At 37.2% G+C, this 27,914-nt stretch overlaps 1 long non-coding RNA gene and 1 pseudogene across 2 annotated transcripts in view; one reads left to right on the top strand and one right to left on the bottom strand.

The window, feature by feature from the left end:
* LOC306642121 overlaps window positions 1-27,914 on the bottom strand; it is a 770,670-nt gene that overhangs the window by 719,063 nt on the left and 23,693 nt on the right. The window lies entirely within an intron of this gene.
* On the top strand, window positions 634-24,373 carry LOC306642110 (aldo-keto reductase family 1 member C3-like; annotated as a pseudogene). The gene is made up of 9 exons (XR_013766821.1): window positions 634-790; window positions 11,646-11,813; window positions 12,605-12,721; window positions 13,569-13,646; window positions 14,160-14,282; window positions 16,905-17,014; window positions 17,494-17,659; window positions 22,837-22,919; window positions 24,109-24,373. The product of XR_013766821.1 is annotated as an aldo-keto reductase family 1 member C3-like (transcript).

The following is a 27,914-nucleotide window of genomic DNA, read 5'->3' as shown; positions in this document are numbered from 1 at the left end:
TGGAGGAACTTTAGATTACATACAGGAAAATGAGAGGGGTGGTATGAAAAAATGGTGGAATGAGACAGACATCATTACCCTATGTACATATATGATTACACGAATGGTATGAATCTGCATCATGCACAACCATACAAATGAAAAGATTTACCTCCTTTGTGTACAATGAATGAAAATGCAGTCTGTAAAAATAAAAGAATAATAATAATACAAATAATTTAAAGAAATGGTCGATTATCCTTTTAAAAAAATTCTTTGTGTTTGTGCATGGTCATTTCTAATAATGTTTGGTCAAGAAGCAGCTTCATCATGACAAATAAAAGAAATAAATAGAAACAAAAGCAAATATACAAAAGAACAGGGATCTGAGGTTTCCTGTCTAATAATTGTCCAATAATGGTTCAATTTCTTGTAATAACTCTTGATAATTGAGGAGAAAGTTTACTAAACTAATACATTTTTATCACTGTGTAGTAATTTGCTTGAATTTTTTTCCATATGAAATAAGTGAACTGGCCCCAATTCTCTTCTCACCCATGGAATATTGCTTTAACCTCACTCCTCCTGTACAATATTGGCTAAACATCAGACAGCAAGTAGAATTGGTTAACCATTAGACAAGCAGATGGGTCTTTGAATTGCGGGTACGTCTTGATCTGTGAAGGCAGAAGAAGCAGAACCTGCTTAGGCTGAGAAGCAACAAGCAATGAATTCCAAACATCAATATGTGGAGCTCAATGATGGTCATTTCATTCCCAGACTGGGATTTGGCACCTATAAACTTCAAGAGGTAATGGTAGAGTATTGGATTAAGGGTTCAAAAGAAAGTAGACAAAAAATGAACAATATCCAATCTGAGTGGTCAAGTTATTAGCTTCCTATGTGACCCTGAGGGGCTCACGGGGTATTCTCTTTCTCCAGGTTACAGCTGTACCATATACAGAATAGACAATGGTCAGACATTGCTCTATATCAGCATCTGATGGTGTGGTAACCAATTGAGCAATGTGGGCACCCTACCCACACACACACATTTTAGGCTATTTACCAACTTGGTATAGAGGTGCATGGCAGCAATTGATGTGTATTGGGACTGGTTTCTCTCTTTATTTCTATAGTTTAGGTAATTTTTTTTTCCAAGAGGGCAAGATCCAGATACATCTGTGCACCAAAAGTTAATGGAGATGGAAAACATAGAATAAATGATTGGGAATACTTCCTTTCCACTGTGAGGAAGCCTTCAACATCTCATCCAAAATGCTGGATTTGGGCCAAGCAGAATTTTATGTCCTCTCAACTGGAAAAAATTCAGCTGAATGTATAATATACCATCCTGATAAGTCAAAGTAGGACCTAAAAAGGGTTTTTGTCAATTGTTCATGTGTGTTGTATTGACAAATGACCTTCCTACTTGCAGCAAGTTAAGTTTACTAGACTGGAATGAATTTTGTATTCCAATATCATCCTCTGACCACTTCATTGTGCAACAAGAGATTAGATCCCTGAATTTTAAATTTAAACTTTGTCCTTCTTCAAGACTTAATGAAATATCCCGCGAGCACTTGGAAGACGTGACAGGATTTGGTTACATTGTAGGGGCAAGTGGCATGAGGGGACCACGAAGGCTTCAATCCTACTCCCTGAGCCTTACACATAAGATATTTAGGGGTAGATTCAGTTGAGGGCAGTGGGACACAGGATCACATTCATTTTGATTTCATAAAAAAAGAAAACTTCTAAATTTTTAAAACAAGAAAGCACGTATTTGCCTTTTTTACTTTAACAAATTAGCTTACAAATCATCATTCAAAATTTGTGGACTATGAAATAATTGTCAATTTCACTCCACAAAAGAGATGAATTTATATTTAAGGGCTGATGTTTCTGTGACTAATCCTTTATGAGATGAGTATAATTTTTTATTTGCAGGTCTATGTTCTTAGAGTATACATTTTTCCCAACCTGTGTTTAGTTATGTCATATAGAGATAAATTGTGGGACAAATTTAACATAGCACATTGCTCTTTATCTGAAAGCTGATTATCAATCTTGCCCATGACTGGCACCTGGGAACTTTGATTTTTCACTTTTTTCTTTTTTTTTTAACACACAAGGACACATGCCATTCCAAAAATATCTGAACAGTAGAGTTAATTTTGTATTCTGCAGTCATGTTCATATTCCAGTTGAGCCAGGGCAGTGGGCAAGGTTGCCAAAACACCAGAGACAATACCTGGAGACTGCATAGAAGGCAAAAGTCCTTACCGAGAAATGCTTACGGGAAGGGTCCAGCAGTGATAGGCGGGACAGACAGCACCCCCTTCCCTCCCATTGCTTTGCCAAGCAGGGCTAACTCTTCCTCATGGCATTTTGTCCAGTGAAAGCTGACCGGGTGAGTGACATATATGCTTTCCACATTACCCTCCGTTCTGTCCGAGTCACCACAAAATGAGGGGTTTTAACCTGCATTTTTTATTTGTCATTTTTAGTTACATATGAAAGTATAGTGTATATTTTCAATTTATACAAACATGGAGTATATCTTTTTGGAATTAGAATTTTGGTGTTGGGGCATACAAGATGTGGAGACTCACCGTAGTGTGTTCATATATGAACATACGAAAGTTATGTCATATTCATTCCCCTGACTTTTCTATTTCTATCTTCCCTCCCTTCCTTCATTCTCCTTTGTCTAATTCTCTGGACTTCTATCTTCCCTTTACCTCCCCCCTTGTCATGTGTTAGCATGCTCTGTCACTCTGTGTGTGCTGTATACTCAGTTTTCCCAAACTCGTACTGACAAGGGGATTAGAAAAAAGAAATATCAGAAATAAATATTAAGACTCAATTAGCAGATTAATTGTGGGGTTGGATGGCTGAATCAGCCCTGCTGGTATCTGATCTCTAACAAAGAGTGAGGCTCCACATGCCTTATTTTATATGCAAACACATCAGAGGAATTTATTGTGAGAAAAATTTCTACAATATAAACAAAATTGAAGCTGTGGGGAACACAGCTTAATTGGGAGCTTATCAACTCCCTTACTATTTCTTCCTCTTACAGCCAGCTGGCACATCAAGGTTGCTTTAGTACACTGCTACCTCTCCAACCCCTGGCAGCTGTGTTTGAATAGAGGTCTGTTTGAACTAATAAATTCCATGGAAGACAGAATTTTCTCCAAGCAGGGTGTCACCAGCAACTGAGCAGTCTCGAATTGGTAAGATCTCACAGAGAGTTCTCAGGAGAGTAATCCTCTGCTTCAAGATGGCTCAAACAATCCCATACTTTGTTCATGGATCCTTATATCGCCCTTTTTATATTTTTAAAGCTCATGTAAAGTGTTGATACTAGAAGTTCCCTGATCTCTTTTCTGATATCATGACAACATATTATTGTAAGGAATCCCACGAAACCACATGGGACACGGGAAATCACATAAGGGAGTTTATTAAGCAAAGTGTCTCCCTGCAGGGTAAGAGAGAAAATGAGAGGAAAAGAAAGGGAACAAGAAAGGGCATGTGGTAGAGAGAGTGGAAAAGCGAGGAGGAGAAAGTAAGCAAGTGTGTAGGAGAGGAAAGCAAGAGAAAAGATGGCAGGGTAGCTACTGTGAAGCAGTTGAATTCTGCCGGGCTAACAGGGGACCAATATTGGAGAAGGATACTTGCAAGCTGACTGATGAACCAATAGCTAGCTAGGATATTCACAAACTGACAGTAGTTAGGAGGCAGGGAAATGGCTGCAACGGAAAGGGCAGGGGGAGCAGCTTTGTACATTACATTCCCCCGTTTCTGTTTTTATAAGAAAATCTTTTGTTCTCCAGTTCTTTCCTAAGTCTTCTCTCTCCTTCCTGCCTAAGTGACTAGGGATGGTTTTGCAGGTGAGATGTAAAAAGTCCATTCTCCCAGGGGTAGTCTTCAACTTCTAGACTTCCAGAGGCAGATGGTTTTCATGGACTTCATTTCCTTGATTTAACTGATCCCTGATTTCTACACTAACTGCCTGTACCCAATTCTGGCTTAACTCCTTTATTGCTGTAGGGAAAGGGGGCCATGACCATTCTGGCTTCTTCAAGCTGGAAGAGGGCAGTGTGGGGCCAGCAGTTTGGAGTTCCCTTTTTAGAAATTGGGTCAATTGAGGGGTCCATGGTAGAAGTCTGGTTGGGGAAGAGCAGGTTGTAAAGGCATCTGGGGATGGGTGCTTCTGTGAGAGTGGAACAAAAAGACATGAGTACTAAAATGAGATTGATACAATATAAATGTTGCAGAATCTGGAAGATGCCAATGAATATCATGAAGATGACAGAAGTCAATAATTCCTCACCAGGGAATGGAAGAACTGAGAAGTTGCTCCCATAACAAGGCCTAGCAAAGGCTAGAGAGGACAAGGCCTTTATTTGGGAACTTTAACATTGTCCAGGTTATCAGGAATGTAACCTGTGTTTAGTAGAGATCTCTATACTTAGCTTTCAGTTTTTATTCTAGTGGGCTTACACAAGTGTACATCTTAAGTTACATTTAAGTATTATTTCTTTTAAATGCCCAAGAATGGCTATATTTTGTTTTTAACTGTTTTGCTAGGTGTTTAAGATCAAACTGTTCTAAGTGACCTGTTCCTGTCTGTTAAAGAGTCAGCTGAGTTCCCACAGGGGTCACTCATAGAGAACTTGAGAGCCTTACCTTTAGTGAGCTTTTAGCTTTACTTTTATAAAGTAAGAGTACTGGGCTTTAACTACAATGTCTATAACTTTACAGTTATTTACCCCCTTTTATCTAATTGGGGTCTACATTATCTGTCCTATAGGTGATGGCTTTCCAAGTTAATCTATGGTGTACTTCTGCAAAATATCAGGCAGCAGAGTTTACAAGGAAAATACAAAATGGAATCACCAACAGTAAAACATTCAGTTTGTGCAATCAGACAAGTGTAAATAGTATTTGCCTATCCCTTTCCTGTTGAAGAAAAGTCCTAGAAAAATTGATGTTAGACATTTTATAAACATCAACATTTTATTAATTTGACCACCTAGAGACTTGTGAGTTAATTTTAAAGACATTTTATTTCTATTAGTTTACCCAATTTAAATTGAACCTTTTTAAATCACGTGAATTAAAATTATTTGAATCCAATTTTAAAATTTTAATTTTATGCATGCTTATATTTAACACAAAAGTAAAGGCCTTGTAATGTTTATCTCCATTGCAATGTAACAGATGTTCAAAAATAACTCTAGAGTTGGATAAAAAGAACTGATCAAAAATCATTAACCAAGGTATGTAGGATCAAAAATTGTGAGCTCAAAAATATAGCATTTAAGAAAAACAAAAGTCCTAAAAGAAAAATGATAATGGCCATTAATTACAGCATGAGAAAATGAGAAAGAGAGAAGAGGTGAAAGGGAGAGAAAAAGTATTCTGAGTGGCAGCCCAGGAGAAATTTAACATGGACAAGTTTTTCCTTGGGTCTCAGTCTCCCACTGAGCATTCTGGCTTCCTCCATTTACATTTCAATGTAAGCCTTGACTCAGATCTGAAAGGGGCTAACAGGTCATACTCCATACTGGGACATGCCACTGATGGTTGGGCTGGTCACTTCCTCCACAATGGCCACACCGGCCTATGCAGGACCTCGTGGCAGGGGGACTATGTGGGCTGGGCCAGGAAATGGAAGCAGAAACAGAATGGGGTAAAGGAGATGGAGAAGCAGGGGCCGGAGGCACTTGTACCTGCAGGCTCAAAGCAAGAAAGAAGAGACTTGAAGATAAGGAATTCCTTCCCATCTACCCGCTCGCTCACGGAAGCTGTGTGCCATTACACAAACGAATTTTGATGGTGTTAAGCTGGGGGTCGGGTGAAGGGTTCTGAGGGTTCAATCTGCCAGATTGGAGGACCCAGATCCCATGGTGGGGACTGATACAGCCGAGTCTGTGGCCAGGGCGTCCCGAGGCCAGAGTACTGGGCTGGAGATGAGGTAGCACGTTGATTGTGTCATCACACAAGCACCAATGTGTGTGCCGGGCAAAGGGTTTGAGGACCTGATATCAGGGTTTCAAGTGTGAGTGCGAGATGACCCTCAACCCTGAGAGAGAATATCCACCATAAAATCAGGAACCCACCAGGCAGATAGGATCGACTATGGGGGCTAGTCGTAACTATAAAAGTTGTGGCTGGGGGTACTCCCACCCCTCAGCTGCCTCGAGAGCCCCGGACACTTAACATTCGCTTCTCAGGTCAGCAGAGGTGTGTTTAAGAGGTGTGTTTTTTTAAGCAAAAAGCTGAGGGTCTGGGCGAATGGAAGGTGGGGCCATGTCCGAGGGCACTGGGGCGTCAGATGGGGTTCCACTTGTTTAAGAGGCAGTGGAAGAACCCATCCGAGTCACGGCACCAATGTAAGGAATCCCACAAGAACCACACGGGACATGGGAAATCACACAAGGGAGTTTATTAAGCAAACAGTGTCTCCCTGCAGGGTAAGAGAGAAAATGAGAGGAAAAGAAAGGGAACAAGAAAGGGTGTGCGCTAGAGAGAGTGGAAAAGCGAGGAGGAGAAAGTAAGCAAGTGTGTAGGAGAGAAAAGCAAGAGAAAAGATGGCAGGGTAGCTACTGTGAAGCAGTTGGATTCTGCCGGGCTAACAGGGGACCAATATTGGAGAAGGATACTTGCAAGCTGACTGATGAACCAATAGCTAGCTAGGATATTCACAGACTGACAGTAGTTGGGAGGCAGGGAAATGGCTGCAAAGGAAAGGGCAGGGGGAGCAGCTTTGTACATTACAATTATCATAACACAAATCAGAATTAGTAGCAGAACTGTTATTCTAAAAATATACAATGAGGAATGTTTCTACATATTTCCAGGATTAAAGCTTTTTAAATCATAAAGTATCTATTTAGCAGGATATACATGAGTTTGTTCCTGCTTTCCTGAATATCCAGGTTATGATGATACAACTCTGTAAGTCCAGACTGTTCTTATTACTATGCAAAATGCCCATTAGGTGATTTTTTACCTTTTCTCAATCCCACCAGGAAACATTATATTTGGCTTCAGTAAAACAGACATATTTACAACTGGCAAGGCATCTAACTAAGCCTTTGCATAAATTTGAGAGTGGCAAGTTCACTTACAATATTTATGACAGAGCTTCCAAAGCATTTAATTTAGTCTGAATTATTTTTCAATATTTACCTGATTGTGTAATGCTTTGGAAGTATTTTGACCTGCATTATGAAGAAAATAAACACTAAATATTTTTAGATAAGTTCACAGAAGCTGTTTTGGTAGAAGCCATAAAGGATATTAAAGTAAATACCCCAAGTAGCCTGCTTAGCTGGGCAGGTATTTGCTGTAAGACCTGAACTGCAGTATCAGCATACCATGGCCCTGAAGTGTTAACTGAGAGTAAAAGAAAGGAGGGTTGATAAAGAACAAGTACCCATTTCTCTCTACTATATCTGGTGAGACAGTTGATCAGATTACATCTCTTACAAGTTATATCATATTTTTCTCCTTTTCTCTTAACTCTCCTATTTCCAGAAATTAAAGCATAAGGAGATTGAACACAGACCTGCAGACCTTAATAGGAATCCTCTTTGCAGTTTCTGTCTATAAAGTCAGGTGTGGGACCAACTGTAAAATGGAGAAAATCTGAGGCAGCTATTAAATACCACAGATGTTTTTGTATGCCACCATCACTGAAAGTCAGGATATTGCCAACAAATCCTCCAGGAGTCATGGAATCCTGATACACCTGTCTTCTTTTTTTTTTTTTTTTTTAATTCTTGGAGACCATTCCAAAATATTCCACCACCACTGCCAGGGATTTTATGCTGCACTGGCAAGGCACTTGCACACTCCATCCATGTAGGAAAGGTACTAAATTCTATTGCAGTATGATTAGAATGGTAAGGTAAAGGTGGATGTTCCATGGAATGACTGGTTTATTATGGGAAAGTCTCATTTTAATAACTCTCCAGACATATGATCTTAAGTTCCAAAGGCCAGTAAGATTAGCTGTTCTGGGTCCACTATATGCTATATTTTCCTCAAAGATTACCATCATACAGCCAGCATATTTATTCTGGGACCAACATATAGGTAAATCCCCACTGTAACCAATATAATTAAATTCAGTGGCATGAATAGGTGTAATGTGTTTGTCTGTAAAGCCTCCCATCATACGAGTGTCATTAGTAAATACCAGGATGGATTCTCCAGTTCACACAGCTGAATGTACTAAAGGTGGATCTGGGAAATATATCCAATAAGTTTCCCCATGGACCCCACTTGCCTGACAGCTCAATAGAGTCAGCATATCCACAAACATTGTGGTTAGAATCTTAATACCTCCCTGCTTAACTATCTGTTTAACCTCTTGTGTCATGTCCTTCAATTGTATTCATGATGGCTGGTTGAGCTTTCTGTAAAGATAAAAGAATAGTATCTACCCTATATTATTACTGAATCTGGTCCACTCCATTGCCCTGTTTGTAAGTCTTTCAATCAGACCAAGCCTGACAAGCCTACTGTCCTAGGAGTCATGTGTTGCTCAGTAGCAGTGAGACTTTTTCAACATTACAATTTTAAAAATGTGAGGCAATTTTTTTTATTGTAAACAAATGGGATACATGTTGTTTGTCTGTTTGTACATGGAGTAAAGTCATACCATTTGCATAATCATAAATTTACATAGGGTAATGTTGTTTGATTCATTCTGTTATTTTTTCCCTTTCCCCCCTCCCCTCCCACGCCTCTTTTCCAATGTGAGGCAATTTTGTGGGATTTTGTGGAGTTCTGTTCTCCCTTTTTTATTTTCATAAAATTGTTGAAAAGAAGCATCATTAGCCTTAAATTGTAAAGATTGGCCCAGCAATTTAAAATATTTAAATTGTAAGAAGCGAAAATGAGTGTTTTTACTTAGCGAAGAAAATTAGCAACAGTCACCTGTTAGACATGTGAGGACTGTGAAAGTCAATGTTGTTGTTGCGCTGAAGAAGGTACTATAGTGAAAGAAGGCTTAGCTTCCATCAATTATATGACTTATGAGCAAAATATCATGAAATGAAACCAATATAAATACTGGAGGTTAGCCTTATATCTTGTTCGTTCTACAGCTGATAGCATTATTATTTTATTTTTGTAAGGCACTAACAGACAATTGCTGTAAATTTTACAATGAAAACACAATATAAAATAATCAAATCAAAAGAACAACCTACGAATCAAAGCACATTTTTTTGTAATTTTAAACATTTACATATATATATAGTATTTATTGTTTATTTCAAGATTACATAAATCTTTATAACAAAAATCTGTCTTTTGAACTTAACTTTAAATGAACTTTAATGATTATCTTAACATGAAATAAGGTGAGAGGCAGAGTTTTCACTTAGGTGAGGTGGCCTCTTGACAAATCTTAGGTAAGTTGCTTTATTTTTGAAACTAATTTTAAGCTCTTCTTGAACAGTATTTTATAAAGTTTTTTTCTGTATCAATTTTTTGAACCAACATGAATTAGTTAACAAAACTTAACATTACATTGAAAACATGAACCAAACAAGTTAAGAGAGCTTTTGACACTCTTGTAGGAAAATGGCAAAATTCTTTTTATATTTCATATTTTTGATAGTAGATAAATCAGGCTCTCTTTATTGTTTTTTAAAAATGTATTTAAGTTCACCTCTCAATGTAGAGAGTAACACAAAACTTAATAACTTATTATAGATTATTTTTATTTAATTGTAAAATATTGGATGACAAATAAATTTCCAACTAATTTTTTATTTTTTTATAATTCTGCAAGAGACCACTGTTATAGAAAATTTTAGTTTGCAGAGCATTATCTTAGTAAAATGTTCTTTTAAATCTTACATTTTAAAGACTTGTTTATTTGGGACACAAGAATATATTTAGTATACAAGAAGGTTAATAACAGCATTAAAATTGCAATGATGTTCTTTTATTAACCAACTTTAGCTCTTAACGAAATATTTGTAATGTGGAATGCAATGTTAAACTTTAAAATTCCTTATTACTTTAACATATACAGAGTTAAACTTTTGTTTTTTATCAGTACACTAATATTTGAATTTTTCTATTTCTCTCAGCCTTTATGTAGAAAGATTAATTTGCAGCCTGAAATGTGGCAGAGTTCTGCTAGAAGACTTTATCTACTTTGTAAATAGGTCTCAGGCCAGAAACTCAGCACAAAGCTTAACTTTGTAAATTAGAAATTTCTCTTTTTTAAAATGAGGAAAAAACCTTAAATAACTTTAGCATTGTGGTAATTACATATAACCAATTTAATTATACACAAAACTTTTTGAAATTTATCATCTACAAATCTTTTGTAATTTACATAGACACAATCTTTTCCTTCACCAGACAAAAACCTCTTAGATTCTTTATATATATCTCAAACCTGACAGAATTTTAAATCCCAGTAACTGCATTTTTTGTGTGTGGAGAAGACAGAAACAAAGGAATCTGAAAACTTCATCATTAATCAATTTATAAAAATATGTCCAATGTTTAAATATATTTCCTTATGGCATTTTACCAGCTAGTGAACATCCAAAGTGTATTTGTGGTCATTACCCCCAAAACAGAACTAACATAAGACAAGGGCAAAAGTGAGTTTTGTGAAGTCACTACTTCTGCCCATGACATTCAAAATTGATCTTTGACTACTTCCTTAAGTCTTACATAGGAAAGATTTTATCCCATTATAAGGGTTAACTGAGTAGTAACTGAAGTGATAGGGTGTAGCTAGGGGTGGGAATGGGGGCATGGCTTTGGGGTAGGTATATTTTGAATCTAGAGATTTGAGCCTCTCTCTGCTTCCTGATCAATATGTGAACTGCTTCCCTTTGCCACACTTCTGCTGTGATGTCCTGCTGATACCACCCTTTACCAGTGACGAGTTTTGCTCCCTCTAATGCTGAAGTTTGAACACTAGAGAAGCATGCCAAGGCAAGCCTATTAAGCAGGTTTTATTTTAAAGTAGTAATAAGACACACTTCTTCGGAAGGGGAGAAGGGGGCCTTGGCTGATGTTCTAGAATTCCAAGAGGTGAGCGCACCCTACATCTTTTATAGACTAAGGTCTCTTTTGTTCTCCAGTTCTCTCCCCCCTTATCTCTCCTTCCTGCCTATGTAACTAGGCCTGGCTTTGCAGGTGAGATGTAAAAAGTGAGAAGCGGATGGGGCAGGGGGAGGGTCAAAGTGTTTGAAGCAGGTAAGGGCCCAGGGGGCATTAATTAGCATCTCCTTGCCTGGAGTCCCTGACAAGGGCAGGTAAATTTGGTAATCAATGGGCTCAGGAGATCCTTGACATTCCATTCTCCCAGGGCAGTCTCCAACTTCCAGAGTCAGATGACTTTCATGGCTTCCATTTCCTGGATCTGACCTGATCCCCTATTTCTACACTAACTGCCTGTCCCCAATTCTGACTTCATTGCCTCACCTGGATTACCAAGGAATGGAGTCGACCAATGGATTAAAATCTCTGAATCTGTGACCCCTCAAATAAACTTTTTTTCTCCTAAAATTGTTCCAGTCGAATCCTTAAGTCACAGCAGCAAAATAGCGGACTAAATCACTCTCATAAAATGATTCTCCAAGTACTTCTTTTGATTGTTCCTCTAGGTTCCTAATAGTAAGACAACAGAGGCCACTGAAATAGCCATAGAAGCTGGGTACCGCCATATTGATTGTGCATATGTATACCAAGTAGAAGAGGAAGTAGGACTGGCCATTAGAAGAAAGATTATAGATGGCACAGTGAAGAGAGAAGATATATTCTATACTTCAAAGGTATTGTGTATATAGTGTAAACATTACTACAATGTGATATGAAGAGGTAAAAATTGCTAGATTGTCAGTTATGTGATTATTGGTACATTATTTATTCACATATAATATCTAGTTTCAAAAAGTGAAAGATTATGAGTTGCTACTCACAGTCTATAAATATGTAACTTTAAAGATCTTTACTTTTCTGATTCTTCAATTAGCACTATGATTTAATATTGCTTGTGAAATCAGATAGATTTATGATAAGATTATGATTTCATTATTCCCTGGGTAACATTCTAAAATTTCTAGTCATTTTGAATAGCAACTTATACATTTGTCATTATGAGAGATCAATTTAGGACAGTTCTATGGGTAGTAAACACGATGTAGCTAAAATGTCTTTATTTGTGTCTGTCACATATTAAAATATTCAAAATGTGTATTCCTTCAGTTCTATAAGTAAAAAAAAATAGTTATTCTTGTCTTGTGAAATGAATAGATGAGTCAGACTTTGAAATCTTTATGAAACACAATTCAGAGAGCCAATATTTTTATTTGATAGAAATTATATATTTTGAGTAATTTCTTCCATAGTTCAATTGTTTGACTCATAATAACCAAAAAATATAAGCCAGTTCACATGAATAGGCCAGATGAATGGAAACCAAACACCAGAACAGAATGTCTTCCCTGTTATCAGCAGTGGTCAAGCAATAGAGAAATAAATATCTCAATATGAAGTTAAACAAATCCTCCAAATATTGATAATATATTAATTCAGTACAATTTTCTTTCTTTAACCTCTGTAGTTATGGTCCACTTTTCATCGACCAGAACTGGTCCAATCTTGTTTGGAAAGATCACTGTGAAAACTTCATTTTGACTATGTTGACCTCTACCTTATTCACTTGCCTATATCAATGAAGGTAGGCAATTTTCATCACCAAACCTAATTAATTTCTGCCATCAGCATGGATGCAACCAGTAAGGGTGGTTGAATTAGGCTTCTATTATAAATTCATATAAACAATTTGTATGAATTATAGATAGAAAGTACAAATTATGGCTAGATTTATGATTAGAAGTAATCTTCAGAAAAGTCTGTGTGTATTCATCTGTTACATGTGCATTACTATAGGTTTGCATGATTTTTGCTCTAGCCTTTTCCACTGTGGTAAATATGATTTGCAAGAATTATAGTTTCATTGTCATTAATATTTGGTTGAGTCACTTCATCTTCCAGCATCAAATCAAACTTGAATAGAAACTTGTTTGACCCTCTTCGGTATACATACATATTCCTAGACCCACATATGTCCGGGTATATAAGTAATACTGTATTGTGCATGTCATCAATGAAATCCATTATTATTGGAGATCAAGCCCATGCATCCAAGGACCCTTCCAGTGAAAGAGAGGCATTTCCCTGGGGAAATATATAGGGACAGAAAAAGTAACTTAAGCCAAGTAGAAGACCCCATTAAAAGACCTGAGAATATTTTACTTAATTACACACACACACACACACACACACACACACACACATAATCAAATATAGAGACAAATTGATGTAAGAAAATATAGGAAGCTAAGCATCTAAAGGTGTTCCTTACATCTCCATATGTAAACATTTTGGAAATAGATGAATATAAAGAGATGCTACACTTATTTTACGTAGGTTTAGTGTTCCATTCCCTAGATATACCTAGTAGTATTACTGTGCAGGGAAATTTTAATTGGGAAAAATTACTGTTTTGATCACTTCTATTCCAGCCAGGGGAAGAGTTTTATCCAAAAGATGAAAATGGAAATATTATATATGACTCAGTAGATCTCTGTGTCGTGTGGGAGGTGAGTGTCTAAAAGGGCAACCCCATATGAAGCCCAGAGGTCTACAGTTAGGTCATGTCTATTCCTGAAATTTGGGGCCTAGAAATTATGTTTCAAGGAGGATTATTGTTATTGTGGTTGGGAGGCATTATTAAAATGTAAGATAGAAAAATGGAGGGCTGGGAATATAGCTCAGTTGGTAGAGTGCTTGCCTCACAAGCACAAGGTCCTGGGTTCAATCCTCAGCACCACTAAAAAAAAAAAAAAAAAATAGCAAAGTAATGATGACAATGAGGACATGCAACTTCTGCTACATCTTGCAGTAATGTCTGATTCCCTAAAGAGGACACAGGAATTCTTTTTCTGACTCTCAATACCTTACACTATTGTCTTTACTATTTTTCTCTTCTTAACCATCAATTCAGTCACCATTGTGGTCATTTCTTGACAGTGTTCCTCTTAAGAGTTCTCTCTTGCAATTATATTGACACAGTTGACTGTACAAATGACTCTTCACAACCCCTTCCTCCCAAGGCCATGGAGAAGTGTAAGGATGCAGGATTGGCCAAGTCCATCGGGGTGTCCAACTTTAATCAAAGGCAGCTGGAGATGATCCTGAATAAACCAGGCCTCAGGTATAAGCCTGTGTGCAACCAGGTGAGACCCCTGAGCCTCATTGCCAAATCTCATTTCCTTGTTTCTGCACCACAGCCAGGTGTTCATTTGTCTGGTCCCCTAGTTCATTTGCCTTTGTAGAACAGAAAAGTATAGAAATTAGTGTCACTGTCTTGGAGGGTGTGGAGGACTCTGAACTGTACCTTTGCTGGATAAATTCTTAGTGAAAATGTGGGGTAGATCTTAGTGTCCAGTTTATGGAGGAATCTGCTGATGTAAAGGTGATCAAGAAGGAGAGTGGTTGTTCATCAGACTTCAGGGGTAAGGTGAACTTGTCCTTGAGCAATGAAAGGCTGAGCAGAGACTGGATGGGTGAATGTGCTGTGGAGGGGGAGGGAATTTTTTGTAGGAGAGGAGGTCAGTACACCAGAATGGGTAGAGAGCAAGCAAAGAGTGAAAAGAGCAGATCAGTGGTCTGGGTACATATGGAGTTTGGGTGCCTGAGCACCTGTTATCTCGTATTTCAAATCCACAAATCCACAGCTGCAGGAAAATATAGCAGAGATTATGAAAGCTAAAAGACTGAGACAAAGTTTCTTGTTTATGATGATGCTGATTGTGGATGAAATCCACATTCAGGAACATTTAATATATAACATTTGATTGTATGACTGAGCTCCTCTTACATGCTTTTCTTCCATGCTTTCAGATATCAAATCAACTGTGTAATCACATCTATTCTGTGCATGGTTCTTTGCTCTCACTTAATTTTTCACAACTTGCAGACATGGAGTAATGGTCTTTGGTTGGCAAGCAGAGCTTATAAAATCCATGAATTTCTTATATGTTGAGAGATTCCTATAAATTTCAAATATAAATGTTGAAGGTTGAAAATCATTTTAGTATGTTGTGATTATGGTATTTTTCAAACATATAGAAATATTGAGAGCATGATGCAGGACATTTATATTTTCCACCCTGTATCTATAATTATACACTTTGGGGTTCACTGCACAATGCTGATTTATGTGGGTATATCTGCAAACTTATATGTAATATTTTGCTATATTATGCAAATTAAATTATGGACAAGTATATTTGTCATGGGGTACAACTTAAGAACAGACCCAACGTCACTGAGAAGTCCAAATTTGAGAGTCCTTATTAGCTGACTATCTCACACAATGCCCAAAAATGGCTTTGGGAGAACAGTCCTGAGTGTAGGGTTGCAGAGATTTTTATACCATAAGAAAAACACGTGAGTACATTAATAATAAGTGACTATTGCTATGATTCAAATCTACAAATTATTATCATGAGATCTAAAATCATAAGCAGAAGAGGAAATGGGTCAAAAAGACCTTAGTCGGGTACAATTTAAAGAATGGTTACTAACATCTAGACAGTCATTCTCAGACAGGGTATATTGTCCAAGAAAAATTGGAACCAAAAAGAGAACAATTTTATATTATATAAGAATTGCCATTTTGTGTGGCCAAGTATGCTGTGCTAAGCAACTGTGGATGGGGATAGAGGTGCGGTGTTCCCATGGGAGGAGCATTTCCTACGTGACTTGGAGTCTCAGGGTAAAAGGGAGTCTGTTTGGTCATTGCCCAGATAGCCTGGCCCATAACATATTCACTTTTAGAGAACTCAGAGAATATCTTAGGAATGAAGATGATCTCTCACATACCACATTTCCATTACTACAGCTGAAGCAAGTCATAAGTCTCTCACATCATCTAAATTCAGTCTGGATTCAGACTTCCCACTGCTTTTCTGTAACATCTTTTGTAGTTATTCCCCTTTTCTAGGAACTGACTTTGATTCACACGTTTTTTAAGGTCACGTTTCTTAAGTTCTTTTCACACGGAATGTTCACCCCATGTTTTTCTACATAATATTGAACCAGGATGTTTTCCAAACTCCCTTTTTATTTCACTTCACTCGTTTTGACACTCCCATTTTCTGTTAGGAGCTAGACTTGGATTTCTTATTATGTATCAAGGGCCTGCCAGAGTAGTCCTCAGTCATTGGGTTTTGCATCACAATTGATAAATTTCAGACATGTTGCTCAGAAGAGCAGACATTGGTTTATAAGAAAGGAGAAGAAAAGGGGAAAAAAAGTTAAAATTTTCAAGGGAGAGAGTGAATCTTATAAAGGAGGAGGGGCAGGGCATGCCCATCTCTGCCTTCCAGTTTTATAGGGAATCTTGCGGAAGGTTTCAGAGTCTACCCAGTTTCACCTCTTGACAGTTCACAGACAGTAGGATTGCATCAGATTTCCAAGTCCGGATTTTGTATGTTCTTGCGCTGCAAAGGGGAATGTTAAAGCATGGGTTACTTTGGCCCACTCTGACTTGTTCTAATTGGAATTTGTTCTTAGAAATTATGTTTAGGGGAATTATTCTAAGCTTCCTGAGTTCTGGAATTGGGTTTTATTGGTTTTGATGAACAAATTTGCCCAAATGTCACCTGCAGAATATCTACTAAATATCTTTCAAACTTGTCTTTGTGAGACATTGATGAAATTCTTGCTTTCTGGCACAATTAGAAGTCCAAGTTTCCATTTTTTAAATTCAGTTTTTTTTTTCTTTGACATTTTGTTTTCATATTAACATTAGAATTTGTAGAATCAGATACCTTCTATCTTGTTCACTATAGGTAGAATGTCATGTTTATCACAATCAGAGGAAACTGCTGGACTTCTGCAAATCAAAAGACATTGTTCTGGTTGCTTTTGGTGCCCTTGGAACTCAACAAGAAAAACGCTGGTAATGAGAACATCAGGGAGTTTATCTAAAATGCCATTGTAGATGAACTATTTATAGTACTCTAAGTCTCAGATTTCTGAAGATCACTTTTGACCGACTCTGGGAGAAGAGATAATTTACATTTTGGAGAAGATTCTATAAGACAGTGATGCTGCTGGACCAGGCACTGCATTTGAGGATTCCTCTCTAGAGTGGTCCACACAGACATGAGGCTGTTTTGTGAAAGGGTGAAGTGGTTCTTCCTGTAATCCCAGTGACTCCAGAGGCAGTGGCCAGAAGATTTCAAACTTGAAGCCAACCTCAGAAACATAAGTGAGACTCTGTCAAAATAAAAACAAAAAGTACTAGGCATTTGGCTCTGTGGTAGAAAACCTTTAGATTCAACCTCTACAAAACCCCAATCACCCAAAAGAGAAACAAATGAAAGCCTTTTAACTAACTTGGCCTCAGAACTTCAGCATTTCTGTCTTTTCTTCCAGGGTTAACCAGAGCTCTCCAGTTCTCTTAGATGATCCAGTTCTTTGTACCTTGGCAAAAAAGCACAAGCGATCCCCAGCCCTGATTGCCCTCCGCTACCAACTGCAGCGAGGGATTGTGGTTCTGGCCCAGAGTTTAAAGGAGAGTGAAATAAAGGAGAACATTCAGGTACAGAGATGGGTTGTGGGCATTCTGATTCTTTCACAGAATTCTTCACGTTTTTGTGCCAACTCAATATCCCCATCACGCCCTTTTCATGTAGGATTTTAGGTGATTTCAAAAGTGTGTTCTCTTACTCTACAATGGGGCATACAGTGTCATTGGCTAGAATTAGAATTAGATAAATCACAGAGATTTGGTTTTCAGCATTGTTAGCCATGTATTGTATAACCCTGTGCAAGTACAAATGTGTAATCTTAAAAATTTCTGAAACGAGAATTTGCATTGGGTGTTTTTTATTCTATAAATTATGATTTTATTTTACATTTCCCCAAGTGCCCAATATATTTTAGTATTCATGTACTTATACATATTGAGTTTTTTCACTTGTCAACTGCCAGTTTATGAATTACCCATTTAAATGGGTCAATTATCTTTTCACTTACATGTAGGAAAACGTTGTTGAGCCACTACTTCCAGCAGTTGCAAAACAAACCACCCCATGATATTGAGGTTAGTGCAAAGAACATTTGTTTATCTCATATTCTAAGGTTTGACTATATGCCTCGGCTTGGCCAGAAAGAACTCAGTGAATGTCTTCTGGGCCACACTGATTTCTCATGTATATGTAATGAACTCTCCTGTGCATCTGCAGAGCAATGTAGTCCCTCCTCTTCAGTCCTGCCTGCTCTGTTGTCTGGGGTGTTGAACTCCTCTCCACTGAACTTCACATCCATCAACTGATGACCCAGGCTTCACCTCATCACATCGCACTGTTCCCAGGCAGTGAATGGATCCTTTCAGAGCCTTCTCACGCCTAGACTCAGAATGAGCACGTCAGTGCTTCTGCCAAGTTCTAATAGACAATTCACATTATAGACTGGGCAATTACTCTGGAGGTAGAGAAATAGAAACAAGGTCTTAGTGAAAGAACCTGCAAATGCACATAAGAAGGATTTTGAAGACTGGGAGATGTGAATTATCAGAGGGAGCAATTTTGTAAACAATTAACCACATTTATGAATTTTGAATATCATTTTTCAGATGCAGATGTATTTGTTGAAGTATGTTCCCTCACATTTTATTTGTGCTTTCGTTCTCCTTTTGGTATACTTTCATGAACAAAGTTTCTTTATTTGTTGTTGTCTTCTTGCCTTTACTTTGTGGGTGATGAATGTCATGTGTTTTCTTACATAGGAAACTCAACAATATTTTGTTACATTACTTTACAAAAGTGTTAAGCTCTTTGATTCAAAATTTAATTCAACTGTTTTTTCAACATTATGTAAAATAAGGATCCATATACTTACACTTTTTTAAAAGTCATACCATGACTTTTAAATGACTAGCTGAACTTCCTAGCAACAGAAATTATATTTCTTGATAGTTTTTTGTCATTAGTTATCTTATTTACTCTTTCCCATTGTCTTAATTGTGGTGGAAAATCAGTCTTTCTTTCCAATGTTGCAAAATATTTCCTTAGTCTTTACTCATTTAAAAATACCTTGGCTATCTAGATTGAGCTATTATAAAGAATTTAAAATCAAATTATCTTTCCACAGATTCCTTGTTTGTTTGATATTTCACTAGAACTCTCAATAAATTTGAAAATAAACTACCTTTTGAAATATTAAATAATCTATTCCATAATTGTGATATGAGTCTCCAATATTTAGCTAGACTTAAAAAATGTTTCAATAAACCTATTATGAAGGATTTCTATTTAAACAATTCAGAAGCTTAATCTTGCTGGATATAGTATTGTTGGCTGGAATGCATTTTTTTTTTTCACAGATTGATATATATTATTCCATGACCTCTTGATTTTGAGGATCTGGATTGAGAAATCAGCTGAGATCTGCATCAGTTTTCATCTAATTGTGACCTGTTGTTTTTCTCTGCAAGCCTTTAAAATTCTATATTCTATCCCTATTGTGTATGTTGGGTATTTTCAAATAATTTGCCTTGGTGTGGGTTTGTTGCAATTTTTTTTATATTTCAGTTCCTATAAACCTCCTGCATCTGAGATTCCATTTCATTCTTTAGGTTTGGGAAATTTTCTGATAATATTTCATTGAAAATATAATGTATTACTTTCGTTTGTATGTCTGAGCCTTCATCTGTCCCTATAAATCTTAAATTTGGTCATTTCATGTTATTCTATATTATTTGGAAGTTCTGATCATGTTTTCTTACCATCTTTTCTCAATGGCAAACTTTATTTTCTATATTACACATTTTGTATTCAGTGCCCGCCCGAAACTCTGTGTTCCAAGTGGTATAGTCTGTTGGTGATCCTATCATTTGAATTTTTAATTTGTTTTTTTGATTCCTTCACTCTGAGGATTTCTACTTGATTTTTCCCCCCAGAATACCTATCTCTTTGTTGAAGTGATCTTCCACTTTTTGTGTTTTCTCTCTGATTTTACTCCTTATATCATTCTTTACCTCACAGATTAATTTGACATTGTACATTCTAATCCCTTCACTGACATTTCTTCCACAACAGTGTTGATGGATGAAGTATCTTTGTTTGCTTGGGGCAATTTTTCCATTGTTTTTCTATGTTGTTTTTGTGTCTACACTTCTAACAATATGGATCTGAGGCAGTAGAGCTTCTACCTCTGGACTTGTCCCTGAAGGTTTCTAGTACCTGGCCATTTTGGGGAAAACAAATAATAACCACATTCAATACAAACAAAATACAGCATTAAACCATATAAATCCAGTTAGGATGTCTAAGGTGTTGTCACAATAAAGAGAAATAATGTGAAGTTATATAAAAACAGTAAGTTTGTGAAAGGGATCACAGTTTTGAAAGGTGGATAAGGAGAGAACAGAGGTGATATAGTATAAGATAATTATGAGCAGGAGAGAAGATAGAAGTATAAAATTAAAGGAAGAGTGACCAAGAGAACAATAGAGATTGGTTGTTAGCAGAAGAAAAGAGAGAAAAAGAATCAAGGGAAACAGATAAGTGAAAGAAATGTGTGTGTGTGTGTATGTGTGTGTGTGTTTGTGGTTACTATATATAAGAAAATTTTAAAAAATTAAAATAGAAGTAGAAATAAAAGAATAGAAAACAAATTTGAAATATGCTAATCATATATCCTAGTCATAAAACGAAACTGATCCATGAAGAATAACTAGTTTCAAAAATGTTAGAAGTGAGAAAAAATAACATGAATATGTATAAGTGTCCATGGCCATTAAGGGCACAATTAATCTGAGAAAAGTAAAAAAGTGTGGAAAAAACTCAATGTAAAGTTAAAGAATTCTTTCTGTTGGAGTTCAAAGGATTCTCAGCCTCACTTCTCAGAATTGTTAGGTGGGGTGTCTGGAGTATGAGGCTTGCTCCACCCTCAAGGTGGGGTTGTTAGAATGAGGTAATCTCATAGGTGAAACTTTTGGAGGTGGGGTTTAGGCTTAGGTAGGCTCCAGAGTCTTTGCTTGATGGCAGTTGGTCTAGCGATATTAAATCAGTGCACCTCCAGGGCCCAGTAATTTCTAGTCCATGATGGAAGACTGTTCCCCATGAACATCCCTGGGTTCCACTATGTAGTGGAGGAGCCAGTTCATAGTCTACTATGTCACCTGGGGACCACATGTTTCCTGATCATGAGTTCAGTCTCCAGACTCAGTCTTTCTTGGCTCCACCCTTTCTGATTCCAACAAGGCATTTCTTTTCCAGCCTATTCTGCAAGCAGCTGGATTGGAGGGGAGGGAGATAGAGGGTTTGGTTTCCACAACCGATTGTTCCCTGTGTAAACCTCTCTCCATCTTTGATTTTGTCCTGAACACTTGGTCGTACTCCTTGCAATGCAGTGTGGTATTTCCAGGCCTGTATTTCATACCAAACTTGGCTTTTCCAGGAATTGGCTCCCCCAGCTGTCACCACCCTCGCTGCATCACTGCAACTAAATGGTTCCTTCCTGTTTTGTCCACAGGTTGCTGAGAGAGATTATTTTTCCCCAAATAAGGATATTGTGCGGTGCAATTTTCAGTTTAGTTGAGCAGTGTCTTTGATATCTAAACTCTAAACTCCCCTTACCCAGACATGCCTCAGTGATCCTAAAAATGGGGGTTCCTTTAATAACCTTATCCCTCTGTGCTTGCAGAGGGACCTCTTGACTGGTGCTTTCAGCTGGCCATGGCAACAACTGTGTCACTGAGAATTTCTTCCTTATTTAATTATATCAAACCTTCTGTGTCTCACATCTGCTTTGAGTGTCTATGTTAAATTCCAATAAAGTACCCCCTTTTTATTTTTGTCATTTACTCACCGTTCTGAGAAGCTACCTATCTGCTTTCTTGGTTTTATACCATGAAGCCGTCAGGAAAATGACATTCTCTATTCAGTCATCTTGAAACCTTGCTGTAGTAAACTTCTCTATGGAGGAATTTGTATATATTGTTAGTTTTATTCATTGAGTAGTGATGATTTTGATAATCTTTACATAAATTACCCCCATTTCATTTTAAAATTTTTTAAATGAAAGAACAGTTCAGACTATCATGCAGTGAATGCCATTTTTATAACTCATCAATTGTTAAATTATCAACATTTTAATCTCTCACCATTTTTTTAAGAAAAGGACTAAGGATTTAATTATCTATTTGCTGCAGTATGTGAGCAATTCATAAGAATTGTTCCCATGTTTTAATGTCTCAAGTTTAGACAGGGATATTCTATTTGAGCCAGCTCCTTTGTGATTTGAAAAGGATGTTATTAGTACTTTAACAATTTCTGACTTTAAAATGTTGGAAAAAAATTATTGTTGAATTTTTAAATGTTCATTGATGGGATATAGAATTCAAACTGTATCCTTGGAAATTATTCAATTATCATACATATATCAAAATGTTGCCTCTAGATTTCTCTGGGTCTTTTAAGTACATGGCACTATAATCTTGGAATAACATTAAATTATATTGATACAGATTCTTTTAGAGATCCCTTCTTGTCTGTAGGTATTGCACTTCAATACATTAGATGTCAAATGTAATTTATTTTTAATTTTCACCTGATATTCATTGACCATTTGAATGTTTTGCTTGATGTCTTTAGTAGTTTTGGAAACTTGTCAAATATTTTAAATGTTTCTACAAAAATCTGATTTCATTAGATTTTTAAGATTGGGAATATGCAGTCTAAATATGCTAAAAATTTTCTAATTCTGTGATAGGTTTTTGATTTCCAGTTGACTGATGAAGATATGATAGAACTAGATGGCTTGAACAGAAATTTTCGATATCTTCCCATTAAGTCGTAAGTAACATTGGTAGATATGTGGTCTTCCTTTGTTTTAGATTCCAGTCTATCTACTTTTCAGTGCAGTTTTGATAAGAACTCAGACACTGCATTTGTCTATCAGAAGATTTCCACTGAGGCTGTTCAGAGAACCCTTGGTTTTGAATTTGAATTGTAGACATCTCAGTGCAGAGGATAAAGTCGTTTTTGAAAAGAGAGATTCAAAAGCAAGGGAAGAGTATGCAGAAAAACACTGTTGTTGAGGAGAGTTTACATTCATCAAAAAACCTTACTCTTTTTTGATGCTTTATAGAGGCCTAGAGAGGGCATGATATTATTATAAGAGAGGGTAACAAGGAATAGATGTCCCTTCTGCCTGTGGGAATGTTAGTTCATAATAAAGAAATGTGATGATGTGTGAAAGGAAAGACAATCCATAATTACATGTGCTTAAAAATTGACAGGTATTTTGTTATCATTATTAATATTTTTGTTAAATAGATAAAAATATAGGATGAAGTAGGAACATAATGTCAAGAGACAGTAGCAAGCAATTGGTAATTCTTGCTACCTTTTTAAATACTTCAAGAAGTAATGATTTTTCCATTGTATTGCTTAAAAAATATGGAGATATAAATATTATATGGAGAGGTCCTTGGATTTGGGAGTTGATCTTACAAACTACATTCTTTCCATATCTGAATCTAGCACCATGTAATGAGTGATAGGAGTGAGCAAATAGTTAATGAAGTAGTGAAATTGCTAGCAAAATACTGCACATCTAAAATATTTTTTGTGTTGGTCAATATCTGAATTTATCCTTATACTAAGCATGGCATAAATGGATGTGTCCTTCCACACAAAAATAAGTAAATAAATGCAGTGCAATCTGTTTCTGCTTTGAGAATAGAAAATAAGGAAGGATTTCTTTGCTTTGGTAGATTGAATGATAGAGCTAAATAGAAAGAATATGAGTGAATTCTAGTCTCTCTGAGTTTGTTCTGTTCTGTTCTCTTCAAGTTAATTGAATTTGAATAATTTAGTTATAACTGAAGAAATTTCCTTTAATGCTATGTTCCTGAAAGTACAAATGCCAAATTTTACAACCTCTCAGGAAATATAATGGAACTTCCTAGGGACATCACTTCTTTACCCCTGAAGAAATGTAGTCACTGAATCTGTTACATTGTTTTCTTTCTCATTTTAGTATGGTCGACCATCCAAATTATCCTTTTGCTGATGAATACTAACATGGACACCTTTATCATAATGTCTACTAGTATCCCTCACATGGACAATGATGCAGCTAATTGGACACATCATCTGTGATAATCCATTTTCTCAGCATCTCACATTCTGCTATAACAAGTTCACCAATTCAGTGAAGAATGCATTATGTTTTCATCAAATTTTAAAAACAAAATAAAGTTTGTTTTCCTCAAGCATCTTACATTGCACTCTCTCTGTTACATTTATGTTTTACTTCATTTGACTCATTATGAACAATACTAACTTGACTAAAAGCCTGTAAGCAAGGGTTTAGGTGTTGCTAACACATTTCTGGGGTGGGAGTAAGTGGAAGTTCTTAGGCTCCAGGGATGTAGCAATTGATATTTATTGATTTTTCTCTAGTCCATGGAGTGACAAGAAAATATTTTGCATGTAGGTCACAGTTTTTAGTTGGTAAGATGAAGTACATATGGCAAGGATGAGCAGCAATTCAAGAGCTCCCTTCTTGCAGCTCCAGAACGAGAGCTCCTGGAGACTGGGGAATGAGATTTTCCTTTCAGATAGTTGTCCAGAAGGTGAGAGGTGGACTGGCCAGGAAGGAGCCTGAGGATTTGGATGTGCAAAGGTTAAAGAGGGTAGAGTTGAGTACTCCTCTGCTTGAGAAATATGGTCAAAACTTTTTTGTATATTATAATTTTGTGTAATAGTAGAATTCATGATGCCAAATTCATACATGCACATAACATTGGATCAGTCTCATTTTCAATACCTGACCCTTCTTTGCCTTCCTCCCTCCTTTGATCCACTTGCTCTACTCTCCTGATCTCCCTTCTATTATTGTTATTTTAATTAATGTGATATATATGTACATGTATATAAGTGGACGATTTGATTAACTAATATACTTGGGTATATGCATACAAAGAAATAACATAATATGGTAAGTTTCTTTCTCTAGGTACTTCCACATACCTTCCCTTTTTATCCTCTCCTCCTTCCTCTACCAGTCTTCCTTCTACCAAATGTTTTATTGATAATTATATTCTGTAGAAAAAAGGAAACTTTTTAAATGCTTTATCAAATGCCACAGCTGCTGTAGTTATGATTACATTAAAGAGAGATGTGGGCTGGCAGGGAGCCAAAGGGCATGCTTGGTATGCCTGGAGAAAAACAGGAAGCTGCTACAATTGGCTACATGTATGCTTGAGCTCGTGATTGCTTGACCTTTAACAGGATTGGGTGGACATATCTGATCGAAATTGCTTATGCATGAGACTGCTTATATATTGAGGGTGAGACTGCCTTTTAGGTGTTTTTGTTGTTGTTGTTGGGATCCGAATAAAGAAGCTGCTTCATGACAATCTGAGGTGTACATATCTTTATGTCCCGCTGAACGGCGACACTTGGTGGCCCGTGTGGGGAATGGTGAGCACTCAGGTAAGTAATAAAGGAGAAAATTTTTCACTAGCACAGTTAACTAGCAGTCAACTAGCAGGTTTCCCTATTTGAGGAAACAGTGGCCTTAAGGTTCTAACGGAAGGCTCCGCTAGTGAGGGAACTTAACAGAAGGCTGTCCCAAGAGACAGCAAAGGACGTCCTGTAGTAAAAGAATGTGTGTAAGGTGTTAGTTGTGTTAATATTTTTGTTACTTTTTCTTGTTTGGTTTCTGTTTGAATTTCATGGATTCGCATGGAAGGTTCTCTTAATGCCTCTCCCTCTTGGTACTTTGCCTATATGGACACTAGTTTGTTTCTGTCTGACTTCCAGGGAACCAAAATTTCAAGAACAGCTAAGAGAAGGGGAAGAGATATTAGAAACTATAAAAGAAGAACAATCAAGTTGAGCTTCTGAAAGAGAAAGTAGATAGTAGATGTTCAGACTCAGAACAGGAATGTGACTCTGAAGAACAGGAACTATCTGAGACAGAGCTAGAAAAGAAGTTCTCTCAGTGGCATTTAGCCCCTACTGCACTGTGCCCTCTGGCATATAATCCAGGTCACCACTCTTTTCCAACTTGTAGGGGCACATGTGCTTGCTGCACAGGGGCGGCCCCCAGACAGTGGGCTGATGTAGAATCTCGATCAGTGTTCCCAATATTCCCAGCATTTGAAGATCAAAACAATCAGAGATATCATCAAATATTAGATGTAAAATTAGTGAAACAGTTAAAAGAGGCAGTTATGTCCTATGGAGTACAAGCTGCATTTACCATTTCTTCATTAGAGAATGTTGCAAGTCAAAATCTTACTCCGACTGATTGGGGTAATTTAGCAAAAGCATGTTTATCTGGGGGACAATATCTTATGTGGAAGGTGGCCAACCAGGAGTTATGTTCTGATACTGCTCAACATAATGCAGTTGTGGGCAATCCTCAATGGAATCTAGACATGCTGACAGGCCAAGGACCATATGAAGGGCAAGGTAATCAAATTAATTTCCACCTCGGTGTGTATCAACAAATTAGTGCTGCTGCCACTAAAGCTTGCAAAAGGCTGGCAATCTTCAAGTGCTGGCGATCTTCAAGGACCATTATCTAAGGTTATTCAAGGCAACAATGAACCCTATGCCAATTTTGTAGACAGATTGATTCAAATAGCAGTACGTATATTTGGAGATGTGGACCAGGCTATGCCTTTAGTCAAACAGCTTACATATGAGCAAGCAAATAAATGGTGTAAAGAAGCAATAAGACCTTGGAAAAACAAAGAACTTGGAGCCTATTTAAAGGCTTGTACGGATATTAATGAGGCTTTTATTAAAGGTCAGGTGATGGCTGCAGCTCTTGCACAGGGTCTTAGAGGCAATGCCAACTCCCACCCAGGCCAACAGTGTTATCGGTGTAAGCAATATGGACACATAAAAAAGGACTGCCCCCAGGGTCCTGTGCCAAAATTATGTCCCCGATGTAAAAAAAGGAAACACTGTGCAAGTGACTATAAGTCAACTAGAGGCAAAGATGGTAACCCTTTACCTCCCAAAAATGGGAATCAGGGCCCCCGGCCTCGGGGCCCACAAATATACGGGGCTATCTAGTCCATACCTCAGACCATTACCCCTTGACTCCCCCATTAGACAAACAAGAGGAAGCACAGAATTGGACCTCTGTGCCTCTGCCAGAGCAGTATTAGGTGACATTAACTGGATTAGACCTTACCTTCACTTACCCACCTCAAGTTTGGGCCCCCTGTTTGACACTCTTAAAGGTGATTCTGACCCCCTTTCTAAGTGGGTACTTACCCCTAAGGCTTGAACAGCTCTTAAGCTTGTTGAAACAGCTATGGAAAAGGTCCATCTTGATCGTATTGACCTAGCTAAGCCTTTATCATTCATTGTCTTGGCCACAAATAAGTTACCCACAGGAGTGTTTTGGCAAAAGGGTCCTATTCTATGGGTTCACATGAATTATGTCCCTAACAAGGTCTTATCCTTGTTTACTGAATCTGTGGCAGAATTAATCCTTAGGACATTAAAAGTATCCCTTTCCACTTTTGGGTCACATCCCTCAACAATCACTACTCCTTATACTACTGATCAGATACAATATCTTATTAATAATTCAAATTCATGGGCTATAGTCTTTACTAGTACTTCTGCTGTGTTTGGCAATCATTTGCCATCTGATCCTCTTCTCCAATTTTGGAGTCAACATCCTATAATTTTCCCCAAATTCACCAGAAAAGAACCTATTATAGGAGCTACCCTTATATTTACTGATGGATCAAAAAATGGTATGGGTGCTATTACTGTAAATAATGTTACAGAAACATTGCTGTTTAATATTCT

The sequence above is a fragment of the Sciurus vulgaris genome (assembly GCF_902686455.1).
Source record: "Sciurus vulgaris genome assembly, chromosome: 12".
Lineage (NCBI taxonomy): Eukaryota > Metazoa > Chordata > Mammalia > Rodentia > Sciuridae > Sciurus > Sciurus vulgaris.
This window is presented reverse-complemented; position numbering and strand designations above follow the sequence as displayed.